We start from the raw sequence: 13,240 nt of genomic DNA on the forward strand, positions 1-13,240 counted from the left end.
ACCTTCAAGACAGAAGCCAGAGATCCAATCTGAGACTCGTCAGATTACCCGAGAATACTGAACAAGGAGAAATCACAATATTTTTGCAAACATGGCTTTTTGACGTTTTGGGACGGGACGCGCTCCAATCCCCACCTATCATTGAGCGAGCACACAGGCTACAAGGCCGAAATACCCCAAATGGCCCACTCCGTGTGATCATCATGAAGTTCTTGAATTATCAAGACAAGATGAGGGTGATGAGAGCGGCACGTCAAGCCTCCAGGTTGCATTAGTGGTAAATACATCATATGGCAAGAAGATACTGAATCTGTTCCTGATGTTTCTGGGAATGTTGTAAGATCTGAGGCTGACGTTTCAGATAATGACAGAGAAGAATGTTGTTCCAATAATTTAATAATTTACTATATACACTCATTGCCCACTTTGTTTGGTAAACGAGTTTGGTAAACCTTGCTAGCACTGTTTTGCCTTCAGAACTGTCCTAATCAGTTCTGAGGCATCACACAGTTTCAGTAACAATACTCAGGTGTGGTGTTAAAACAATGCTCGGTTGGTACTAGGGGCCCAAAGTATGCCAGGGAAATATCCCCATACACCAATAAAACACCAACAACAGTTTTAACTGCTGAAACAAGGCAGGATGGATCCGAGTTGTTGTGCCAAGTTTTGACATAGCCATCCAAATGTCACAACAGAAATTAAGGCTCAGGCAACATTTTTCCTGTCTTCTGTTGTAGACTTTCCCGTTCTTAGTTAACAGGAGTGGCACATGTGGTCTTCTGCCCAACTGCTTGAAGGTTTGGGTTTGGTGTCTTCAGAGATGCTCTTCTGCATACTTTGGTTGTGATGAGTCTTTATTTGAGTTACTGTTTCCTTTAGCTAATCTACTCTGACCTCTAACATCAACGTGGTCCAAAGGACTGCTGCTCACACGATATTTTTTCTCATTTCAGACATTCTGTAAAAAAAAGACAAGGTTGTGTTAAAATCCCAGTAGATTACAATTTGTGAAATACAAACACGCCACATTCGAACTTTCTTAAGTCACCTCGCTTCCCCATTCTGATGCTCGGTTTGAACTTTGGTAGTTTGTCTTGAACATGTCTACATGCTTAAACAATCCTGTTTTGCTGCTATGTGAGCTATGTATTAGCTCTTTGCCTTAACAAGCAGTTGAACAGGTACATCTAACAAGGTGGCCAGTGACTGTGTGAATCATTTTGTTAACGTTTAACTCCATTAAATTGCTGCTTATTCTATGCCTATGTATTTTTACTCTTTACTGTTTTCTTCCTGTTACTGTAGATGGTCTGTTTTACAATATTTTTTATGCATTCTGTAGAGAATCTTTACACTGGGCTTTTTCATATTGGAGAAAGAGAGGACAGAAATCACAGGTCTATATAAGAAATGAATGATCAACCAATCACATTTAACCCTTTATTGTGCTGTTAATGTCATACTGTCTTACTGGGACACCTAAACAAATGTATACCATCACTAATGTGTGTTTTCGCTACTTGTAAGAAGTAGATGTCCTTTGAAATTGATTATTTCAAAGGTACAAATGTGAAAATGTGGAGTGTGGCTTACAAGCTGACGGTGTGAATCTGAATTACAGTCAAAGACAAACAGTTCAGGTCAGGAAACAAGTGAAAAGATCAACAGGAAGACTTTAAAAGCATCTTGTGCTTATTCTGCTTTTTAAACACCTCCCTGTGGGGTGGCTGTAGCTCAGGTGGCAGAGCAGGTCAGCCACTAATCAGAAGGTCGGTGGTTCGATCCCAGGCTGCCTCCTGGCTGCATGCCAAATATCCTTGGGCAAGATACTAACCCCATGTTTGCCTACTGGTGGTGGTCAGAGGGCCCAGTGGCGCCTGTGTCCAGCAGCCTCGCCTCTGTCAGTGCGCCCCAGGGCAGCTGTGGCTACAATGTAGCTTGCCAATGTGAGTGTGAATGGGTGAATGACTGAATGTAGTGTAAAGCGCTTTGGGGTCCTTAAGGACTAGAGAAGCGCTATACAAATGCAGGCCATTTACCATTTTTACTAGTTCTTATCATGCTATCACCAACACTCGCTATGAGTCACCTATGACTTGCTCATATCAGCAAAAATGAAAAAAAAAAAACATAGAAGCTTAACACAGACTGTCTGATTATCACTTTGTATGTTCTCAACCTGGAATCTTGAGTACAGCGGATATTTAAGGATTCATCATGGTCCTGATGGATCCTATTTGTCTCATTTGTTTGTCCTCAATAACAGCAGCTGTGCTCTTTGCAAGCCCAGATTGTTTGATTTCATCTCTTTATGTCTCTCAGGGTTGATGATTGCTTAATTTTTACTCTGTGCATACGAGAGCACAGCTTCAATGTGATAAGAATACTCTGGACTTACAGGAGAAAGGCTAGCAGATATCTTAAGAACAAGCCGAAGCTCTGCATGAATGCAGCCACTTGGACATAAAGACAACTTTAGAACTAAAGGAGCCTTGAGGCCTTTACAAAGTGTAATATTACATTTCTTTCATTGTTACTTGAGAAAACTGGTAAAGTTAGCCTCAGTCTCATTATTGTGTAACTTTTTTTTTCCATACGTGTTTTTTTTCTATTCTTTTTGAGACAGAAATTTCAATTACTTTGTTTCTGTTCATGAAAGCAGGCCAGACTCACATTCACTGTTTATGTAGCCTTATTTCTGTCTTCACCATTCCTCTTTAACAGAAAACCAAAACACTGTTGAACTGAGCAGTTACTACGCTACACCGGTTAGGCACAACAAATGACCACCTGCCTAATATTGTGTTGGTCTCCTTTCACTGTAGGTAAATGGTAGGAGGTACGTGTCAAAGTAACATTCATTTCCATTTTATTTTTATGTTGCCAAATTGTAACTACTTAATTGTCTCAAGGCACTTTATATATGTAAGATGAAGACCCTATAATAACACAAAGAAAACAGAAAACCCCAACAATCATATGATCCCCTATGAACAAGTGATTTGGAGACAGTGGGAAGGAAAAACTCCCTTTTAACAGGAAGAAATCTCCAGCAAAATCAGGCTCAGGAAGGGGCAGACATCTGACGTGAACATTTGGGTTTAGGGGATTAACACAGGACCCAGAGATGAATAATAACTGATAATTAAATGGCATCCACATAGATGGCAGGACCCAAGGTTTCAGAACATTGCACAAAGCATCACACTGCGTCCACTGGCTTGCCCTCTTCCTATAGTGCATCCTGCTGGTACCAGGTGTTCTCCAGATAAGCAATGCACTTTCACATGGCCATCCACGTGATGTAAAAGAAGGCGTGATTCATCAGACCTGGCCACCTTCTTCCTCTGCTCTGTGGTCCAGTTCTTCTGCTCGTGTGCTCATTGTTGGCTTTTTTGGCAGTGGACAGGAGTCAGAGTGGGCATTCTGACTGGTCTGCAGCCCCATGCACAACAAACTGTGAGGCACTGTGTATTCTGACAGCTTTCTGTCAAAACCAGCATGAACTTTTTTTTGTCAATTTAACCTGCAATAGCTCATCTGTTGGACATGACCACAGGCCAGCCTTTGCTCCCCCCCATGCATCAGTGCACTTTTGCGTTTGTCAAACTCGCTCAAATCCTCATGCCCATTTTTCCTGCTTGTAGCACATCAACTTTGGGGACAAAATGTTCACTTGTTCCCTAATATATCCCACCCACTAATAGGTGCCAGGATGAAGGATAATCAGTGTTATTCATTTGTCTTTCAGTAATAATGTATTTATTACTTAATCCCAAGGTTATATAATATGTAAAGGTTAATGTTGGTGCTCCAAGTGTGCATATAGTGACATATACGCATGTTAAGCATTGCTGCTGTGTCATCTTACATTATTCCCTTGGAAGAGCCAGCCTGCTACACTTACACAGACTTGTACTGTAGTTGTTTGCCTGGCGGGCACAGGATATGATGTGTGATAATGCAGTGCATAGGGCCTCCAAACATAGGAAAACAAAAACAGCTCTATTGGTTTACTTGCTTGTCATAGCTGTGTTGTGCCTCAGCATATGTCTCCCTATACAGAGGATGCCTTCCAGCCAATAGCTATCGCTCAGCTTCCCCAAAAAGACCTCTGAAGACTTACATCCCCCTCTAAGTACATAAAAGTAATGAACAAAAATCCCAACCTATTTTACTGAGCTCAACCCCATTCTGCTATTTCACAGTGGCTTACTGTCAACACATCCACACCTGAATTTCAGTCTGTGATGTGACACTATGAGCTAGCTTCTTGTGCCAAAAAGAAAGAAAGAAAAGAATAGAAAAAAGGACTTTGACATCTCAGTGAGTGACATGTCTGAATATTCCCTTTAACTTGTTTTCTCGACACAAGTATTGGCCCCTGCTGCGCTGCTGAATTCCTTTATGCATCAAATCCTTTGTTGGAATTGTGATGTGTGCCATCACAATGCCTAAGTCAGGTAAGTTTGAATATTACTGCGCTCTCTAACTCAAAGCTGTGCTCTGGCTTTGGAGGGAGCCAAAAGCTGCCAATCTGTGTTGTTCTATGTATTTGACAACCCTCCCCCGTATCTCCCCTCCCACCCCCGCAGTCTCTCCTTGTTATTTATAGCTTCCTCTAATGATGACGCAACGCAGCACAACTGCAAGAGAGCAAAGCATCATGTGACGGTTTTAATGCAACAATCCGGTGGATTATGGGGGCCTAAGAGGCTGCCGTTGCAGTATGTAACATCAAGGCTCGTACAACAGCCAGGCAGACAGGGAGGGAGGGCTAGAACCAGCCAGCACACCCTCCCCTTCCCTCCAGCCCCTTCCTTCTCCCTTCTTTAGTGGAGAGAGAGGACAGGACAGCTGGGGACGGCATGGTGGGCCAAGGACCAGTGAGGATGGAGAGATAGGATTGCAACAAGTAGATTATGCTACAGGAGGTGTTTGTTCTGGGTCTGTTAAATCCCACACAGCTGCCAATAACCAGTGTTCACTGCCGCTATAGGTCAAAAGGGATTTTTGATCCTGTAAATGGTAGATTCATTTGACAAACTTTGCAAAGAGAACGGAAACTGCAATGGAAAATACACAGTACAATGTCATGTACCCACCCGTCTTCTTTTTTTAAAAAATTAAAATGTAAAGAGAAGTTGATTTAAATGAAATAAAATACATATGGTTATATTTTCTGTTGTTACATGTTTGAATGTGGCTACTTTCTTGCCACAAAGTAACAAATAAATATAAATTGGTGGCATCTTAATATAGTGGTGGGCAGCAGGTTATTACTGTTAGTACTGTGGATTTCATATTGGCTTTTGGTCCTTAAATAATTATATTAATTTAAACAATTTACAAGTAATTACAATAATCAGATAAGAAATAAAAAAGGGATTTTGTTTTTTGTTTTTCTGTTTTATGTCATTATTATTATATTTGATTATTATTTTGTTATTATTTATTATTTTATAATTGAAATATTTTTAAAAACAATGCTATTAATTTGTTGGTGGTTGATTGTTGGTTTTAGCAAACCCTGTCTGACTTTAAAAAAAAAAATACACAACTCAGGGTGACTAAAAAACATGTAATATATATATATATATATATATATATATATATATATATATAGATAGATAGATAGATAGATAGATAGATAGATAGATGTAAAATATATGCAATTGGAGCTGTGACAATGTGGAAAAGAAGCATGGAATAGTTGTGACAGTATCGTTGTTTTTTAACTGCATCTCTTATCTATTGTTCTGTTGGTGATTCATGCTTTTGCTCACTTCTTATCCAAATCGTAACTTTTCATCAGACGTGAAAGTTTGTGTTTATCTTTTACAACACTTTTTTTTTCTCGTCTTTAATGACTTTGTTTCTCCCGCTTCCCCTAAGCAAGAATTTCTCTTTTCCGTAACCACCATTCGCCAACCACAATTAGCCACGCTGCTCTGGGATTGCGCATCGGCCATGTGCTGCACACTGCTCTAGCTTAACCCACATCTTAAGCATTTTAGCCAACATAAAATCTGTTAATTTCTTTTGTCAGTTTCACAACCCTACCCTATGCTGTTTCACTTTTCTACAGTCTCCAACATGTGCATATTTATCTATGAGTTATGGTTTATGGTCTTAATTTTCCTTGCGTGGCAAGGGATTCAAATCCTGGCTTTGCCTGAGTACAATTTCTCATTTTAAACTCTACATTCCCTCAGTAGGAATTCAGTGCACTGACTGTATGCTCCAGAAAATCAATCTGTCACCAGTTTCATTTGTTTTCACCAGATGAGCTCTGGGAATCTCAGCCTGAAAATGTGCACTTGACTTGGAAAGGCTCTAAGCATATGGTCCAAGTGTGCAAATGTGACTTCTAAAATGGAGAAGCATTCAGAGGGCTCCTCTGGGTTCCCTTTCGGTGTGACAGAAATCAAAATCCTGGATAAAAGAAACATTGGGAGTTGGAAATAGCGACAGAAATGGCTACTCCTGTTCACCTACGATATGAAAACAGACAGTTATGTTAATGCATGACATAACATAGTTGGTAGTGGCTTTAAGTGTCAACAGCATGAACTGAGAGGTCTGATTTCATGCAGCCCTGCCTCCGGTTTCAGACTGAGGCTGTTTCCTGCTCTCAATACAGGAATGCCATCTAGTGGTTAAAATCAGTAAGTTGACACGTGGAAACGTATTGGAAAATAGCCCTTATGTACAACAGGTTAATAGGCAGGATAGTGCATGAGCTTTGTGTTAATGACTGCAACACAGCTGCAACATAACATAGCACAAATGCAACACTTCCCTGCCAGTCACACGGTATTAACTTGGCAAAGTGCACCAAAACAATCACAACGCACCGATTCGCCCTCCTAAGACAGCCTATTTAACAGATCTTTATTAAGTAAAAGATTAGCCAGCTGAAGTAAATAAGTGTTCAAGATGGAGGTAAAACGAAACGGTAGGGTGGGCTTGAACACCAGCCCCCAACCAAATGCAAATGTATGCAGGAATAACTGCTTCCCTTCTCTCTTCCTGTGATGCGTAACCATGAGGCAAGTCTATGGGCGAAGTTCATAAATGTTTGTCCCGCTGTAACATATTGAGTTAGCTGCAGTTATTTAACCTGCACTCGTTGCAGAGATTGTGCCCCAACACTGTTTTTGTCTGCAAGGCCTGATGAATATGCATTTCTTCCCTCTCCCTGTCTTTAATGCCTAAGCGCTTCCTCAACCACACACACACACACACACACACGGGTAAAGTGATACATTTGTGCACAGTACAAATCGTCATGCATATAGTGCTATTGACATACAGATAACTTTGCAAAATACCTATTAGAGCTTCTAGAGCTACTTTAAAGATTAGGATGAAAACGTTCCTTTTTGAAAAAGCGTATATGACCGCGAACCCTTCCTTCATTATGCTGCAATAAGGTCTAAGCTGCTGTGGGCGCCTGAGTGTTTCTTCTTCACCCACCTTTTTTCACTGTCTGTGTGTTTCTACAGCAATCTGCATTTGATTTTTAGTTATTATTGATCTCTGGCTCTTTTCTACAGCATGTCTGTTGTCCTGTCACCCGCCGCTCACCCCCAACTGGTCGTGGCAGATGGCTGCCTCTCCCTGAGCCTGGTTCTGCCGGAAGTTTCTTCCTTATAAAAAGGGCTTTTTCCTTTCCACTGTCACCAAGTGCTTCTCATAAGGGGTCTTCTGATTGTAGTCATCTGAGCTCTATGTTGTTTATTACAGGGTTTTTAACTTGCATTATAAATTGCCTTGACGTGACTGCTGTTGGAATTTGGAGCTATATAAATAAAATTGAATTGAATTTATTATTGCCAGTCTTGGCAGCCGGGGATCAGTCCGCCAGGGCCTCCGCTCCTGGCCGCCACCCGGCACACAATGCACCCGACCCTTATGGTGCCTCCTGCGGGTGGTGGGCCTGCGGGAGGATGGGCCCATGTCTCCTCTTCGGGCTGTGCCCGGCCGGGCCCCATGGACTAAGGCCCGGCCACCAGACGCTCGCCCTCGGGCACCCTCCCCGGGCCTGGCTCCAGGGCGGGGCCCCGGTAAACCTATCCCGGGCAGGGTAAACTGTTCCCTCGATGTTCTCTTCATAAGGGTCTTCTGAATCGCTCTTTGTCTGGTCCCTCACCCAGGACCAATTTGCCATGGGAGACCCTACCAGGGGGCAAAAGCCCCCAGACAACATAGCCCCTGGGATCCCTGGGACACACAAACCCCTCCACCACGATAAGGTAGCGATTCACGATTGTATCCGCGATACAAGCGGCAGAAATGAGCTTCCTCCGAAGGGTGGCTGGCCTCTCCCTTAGAGATAGGGTGAGAAGTTCGGCCATCCGGGAGGGGCTCAGAGTAGAGCCGCTGCTGCTCCACATCGAAAGGAGCCAGCTGAGGTGGTTTGGGTATCTGATAAGGATGCCCCCTGGGCGCCTCCTGGGTGAGGTGTTCCGGGCATGTCCCACCGAGAGGAGGCCCCGGGGCAGACCCAGGACACGCTGGAGAGATTATATCTCTCGGCTGGCCTGGGAACGCCTTGGTGTTCCCCCGGATAAGCTGGAGGAGGTGGCTGGGGAGAGGGAGGTCTGGGCCTCTCTGCTTAGGCTGCTGCCCCTGCGACCCGGCCTCGGATAAAGCGGATGAAGATGGATGGATGGATGGATGGATGAATTTATTATGTAAGATTTTTCTTGATGATGAAAATACTAATTAAAAGTGTAATATAAAGTAAACAGCCAGATATGCCAAAAAGATCACCAAGAGAACAGAACACATAAATGCATCATCAAATGCACAATTGTGTTTTTAAACAGAAAAATAAAAGGAAAGTAGATGATAGATGTGTTACATAATTAACTGAGTGGAATGATAAGTTGAAATGGAGGAAACGGTCAAATATGGGTAGCGTTTTGTAGCGTCCTAATGACGCTGTTTATAAGATTGGGGAAACCTGCAGTCAGCTGAGACTGAAGAAGTCACTTGGATGAGTAATGAAATGTTTCTCCCACAAAACGCTACGTCCAAATGAACAGAATCAACTTTTTGGAGATTTACTTTCCTGGATGATTGAGAATGCATCAAGAAGTCAAATATGGGCTTTTAAAAACATTTTTACATTTGTCCAACTGGCTTTACTAAAGGCGTGCCAAATTAGTTATGAGCAGCTCTCTATTTATTGTGAACTCACACTGAATGTAGGTGGGTTAGCTATGACCAGAAGACAAAAAGACTACACATCCGAGCCAAATGGTGGAACAGATAGTTTAGATCAGTGGTGTCAAACGTGAGGCCTGTGGGCCAGAATTGGCCATCAAAGACAGCCTAATGGATAGCTTTAATAAAATATGAAGGAATTTCTGTATCTTGCTGATACAGAAATTCCAATTGACCATTCAGACTACATCATATTAAATAAGTAATGTATTTCTGTAATTTTACTGCTTATAATGTATCCCTAAAGAGTTATGCTGACAGATATATTTGATTTACTACAATAGCATTTCTTTATTATGTGGAAAAACCAAGACTCGCTGTTGAAACTACACTTCTTATTCTTATATTAAAATATCTCAGGGATTAAATGTGTAGGTGAGTTTCACTGGTCCTGCCCACATCAGATCAAAGTGGGCTGTGTGTGGCCCTCGTTGTAAAGTGAGTTTGACATTCCTGGTTTAGAGGAAGAATTGAACAGACAAATCTGAGTGTGGTTTATTGCTGTTGTTGCTGACTTAACTTGTGTTTCGAGTCAATGGGTAAAATGAAATTTATCTTTCAAGATGTCAGTGCCCCGACATTAAAATTGTGTGGGGAAAAATAAATACTAATAAATTAGTTTTGCATGTTTTTAAGAATTGTGCAAAGCACGCATATATTTAACAGTTAGAATTTGAACTGAGCAATTGCAATTTTATTTTATTTGAGATAAAATGTTTATTCCATCTGGCTAATTGCACTGCCCTCAGCTCCACCATCTGTTACCCAGGTGAGGCAGAAAGACTCTCCTCCACACGTCTGCATCCTGTCCAGGTGAGTAACTCTCGTGCTCGTGCAGTAAACACAGTTTCCATTTATTTTCTTGTGATTCTGAATCCTCCTGATATTACTCCAGGTCTACCCACTCAACACTTGTCATGCTAAATAAAATTGAAAGAGTTACAAGGAGTACACAGTTGCCTAGTAGCAAATGTTTTACTGTGGGCTTTGTGTGTGTTCAAAGTGTTTGTGTAGTTCCCAAAATACTGGCCAAAGGGACTAAACATGTTCCTTTTTCATTTTTTATAATGAGGTAGTGGAAAAACAGATGTCAGTGTTTGCTTGTTCGGGGGGAGTGAAGGTGAAAGCAGGGCGGGCCTTTGGGAGTGCTAAAGAGACATGGTGGTAAAGCTTCGACTTAAAGACACTGCAAATAACAAATACTACCAGGAAGCTGTTATTTACAACAAGCTGCAACTATTGTTCCTTCTGTTTTAGATCTATACTGGGAGGAAATGGATTTTGTGATTTTTATGATATTTTTTTACTATCCTTTATCCATCAAAGTAAAAATGTTTTTGCACACTTCTGTGAATTTCTGTGAACAATAGTGCCCGGTAGAGTGTTCACAATGCTGAGGGATCTAGGACTCAACAGCCGTCTGTGTGCATGTGCGCATGGGTGTTGGACTTCCTCACCGGCAGAACTCAGGTGGTGAGGATGGGTAGGTGCGTCTCCGACAGCATCACCATCAGCACGGGAGCGCCACAGAGGTGTGTCCTCTCACCACTGCTCTACTCCCTCTACACTTCAGACTGTGTGGGCACCCATGGCTCCAATACCATTGTGAAGTTTGCTGATGACACAGTGGTGTTGGGCGCCATCTCCAACAACAATAAGGCGGCCTACATGGATGAAGTGAAGAATCTGGCATCGTGGTGCCAGCATAACCACCTCCAGCTGAACGTCGGCAAGACCAAGGAGCTGAGCTGGTAGTGGACTTCAGAGGAGTCAGCACAGAGACTACAAGCTGGGACCATATCCTTGGTAACGATAGGCGATGAGGAAGTATGAACTGGTGCTGCGGTTTGGGGAAGGCCTCGAAGGGGACTGGTGACGGCTCCCGGCCCGGGCAGATCCCCATGTACTAACGAGAAGTGAATGAAGGAAAGGGAGAGAGGAAAAATGGGGGGCGGGGGGGGGGGGGTAGTGTGGGGCATGAAAATGAGAAGAGCAGGTATTGGTGAAGGGGGGCTTTTATAGCCTGAGGCCAGAGGGGGCGTGAAGGAGGAGTGGTTCCGCTCCTGAAATTCAGATGATATCTCCACTAATGGAGCTCAAGTGGAGAGGGTGCAGTCCTTCAAGTATCTCGGTGTCCACATCTCCTCAGACCTGACATGGTCTGCCCACATTCAGGTCCAGTCCAAAAAGGCTGGGCAGTGCCTGTACCACTTACGACAACTGAGGAAGTTCAGGGTCTCTCCAGGGATCCTCAGGACTTTCCACATTCTCATATCACCCTGATCCTTCTGGCTTCACAACAGCACAAGACACTTTAACACCCTACCCACGCAATGTACACAAGCTGTAAATTTCCAGATTGCTTTATTTTATTTTACCTTTATTTATATAATGTATATAACTCACCCACTTGCTGCACATAATGTCCTCTTTGTATATACTCATTCACTGTATATAAAGTTCTGTCTCTCTTTTTTGCACAGTCGAGGAGCGTATCAGGTCACATTTCACTGCGTGTTCATTTCATTTCATTTCATTTATTTGTTCATTTTCAGGCACAACAAATACCTATATTGAACATAAAATGCACAAAACAAAAAACAAAAATTGCCTGAAAAAGGAGTGGAGGACTATACTCACTCATCATCAAAAAACAATAAACTTCCCGCAGCTACGCCCATCATTACATACAGACCCATCAACAGCCCCGGACACATACAAGCATCTCAATGGCAGCTCGCAAACAACAATTAGAGCCTTCATAACTGAATACAGAATATATAAATTATAAATTGTATTACCACAGGTAACAGGCAGTAATAATTACAAGTAACAAAACACACATACATATACATACATACATACATACATATATATCTACACACACATGCACGTATATATACATACATACACACACTCTTTTTTTTTTTTTCTCTTGGAATCCATACCAGCAATGGTAAGAGAACAGACATTACAGAGCACACTAAAAAACCATCATTGAGTATACTGTGAGTAGTAATACACCTGCACTTTTTTTGCCCCCCCCCCCCCCCCCCCCCCCCCCCCCCCCCCCACCCCCTCACCCCCCTCACCCCCTCACCCCACCCCACACCTCCCACCCCACACCTCCCAGACATTGAGGAAACAGGACCTCCAGACTAGGTGTCTTTTGTCTCTTCGAGAACTCTGGGAAGTAGCTTGGGGAGTGTGAACCTTAAGGTGTGAAGCAGTTGTGTACTGAGGCTAGACTAATTTTATAAATCTGACAATATCTCAGCTTGCTGCGATGCATGCAATTTATTTTGAAAACGGCACAAGTGGGAATTTCTTCCGAATGGGTAATGTCGGCATGTTCACAAGCGTTTTATTTAATTTAACTAGTTTTCTTTCCAGGGTTGATGCGATCATTTTATTTAAAAATCGGGATTTCGCAATGTTGAACTAAGGCAAACCTGTCTAGACAAATGGTAGGGGGTGGGGTGTAGTAAGGTTGATGGTGGGAAACAGGACCTCCAGACTAGGTGTCTTTTGTCTCTTCGAGAACTCTGGGAAGTAGCTTGGGGAGTGTGAACCTTAAGGTGTGAAGCAGTTGTGTACTGAGGCTAGACTAATTTTATAAACCTGACAATATCTCAGCTTGCTGCGATACATGCAATTTATTTTGAAAACGGCACAAGTGGGAATTTCTTCCGAATGGGTAATGTCGGCATGTTCACAAGCGTTTTATTTAATTTAACTAGTTTTCTTTCCAGGGTTGATGCGATCATTTTATTTAAAAATCGGGATTTCGCAATGTTGAACTAAGGCAAACCTGTCTAGACAAATGGTAGGGGGGAGGGTGGGGTGTAGTAAGGTTGATGGTGGGAAACAGGACCTCCAGACTAGGTGTCTTTTGTCTCTTCGAGAACTCTGGGAAGTAGCATGGGAGTGTGAGCCTTAAGGTGTGAAGCAGTTGTGTACTGGCATTGTTCCTGGAGAAGGTATTTAACCGAGACCTATGCGA

Source organism: Neolamprologus multifasciatus, chromosome 13, assembly GCF_963576455.1.
Source record: "Neolamprologus multifasciatus chromosome 13, fNeoMul1.2, whole genome shotgun sequence".
In the NCBI taxonomy this organism is placed as follows: domain Eukaryota; kingdom Metazoa; phylum Chordata; class Actinopteri; order Cichliformes; family Cichlidae; genus Neolamprologus; species Neolamprologus multifasciatus.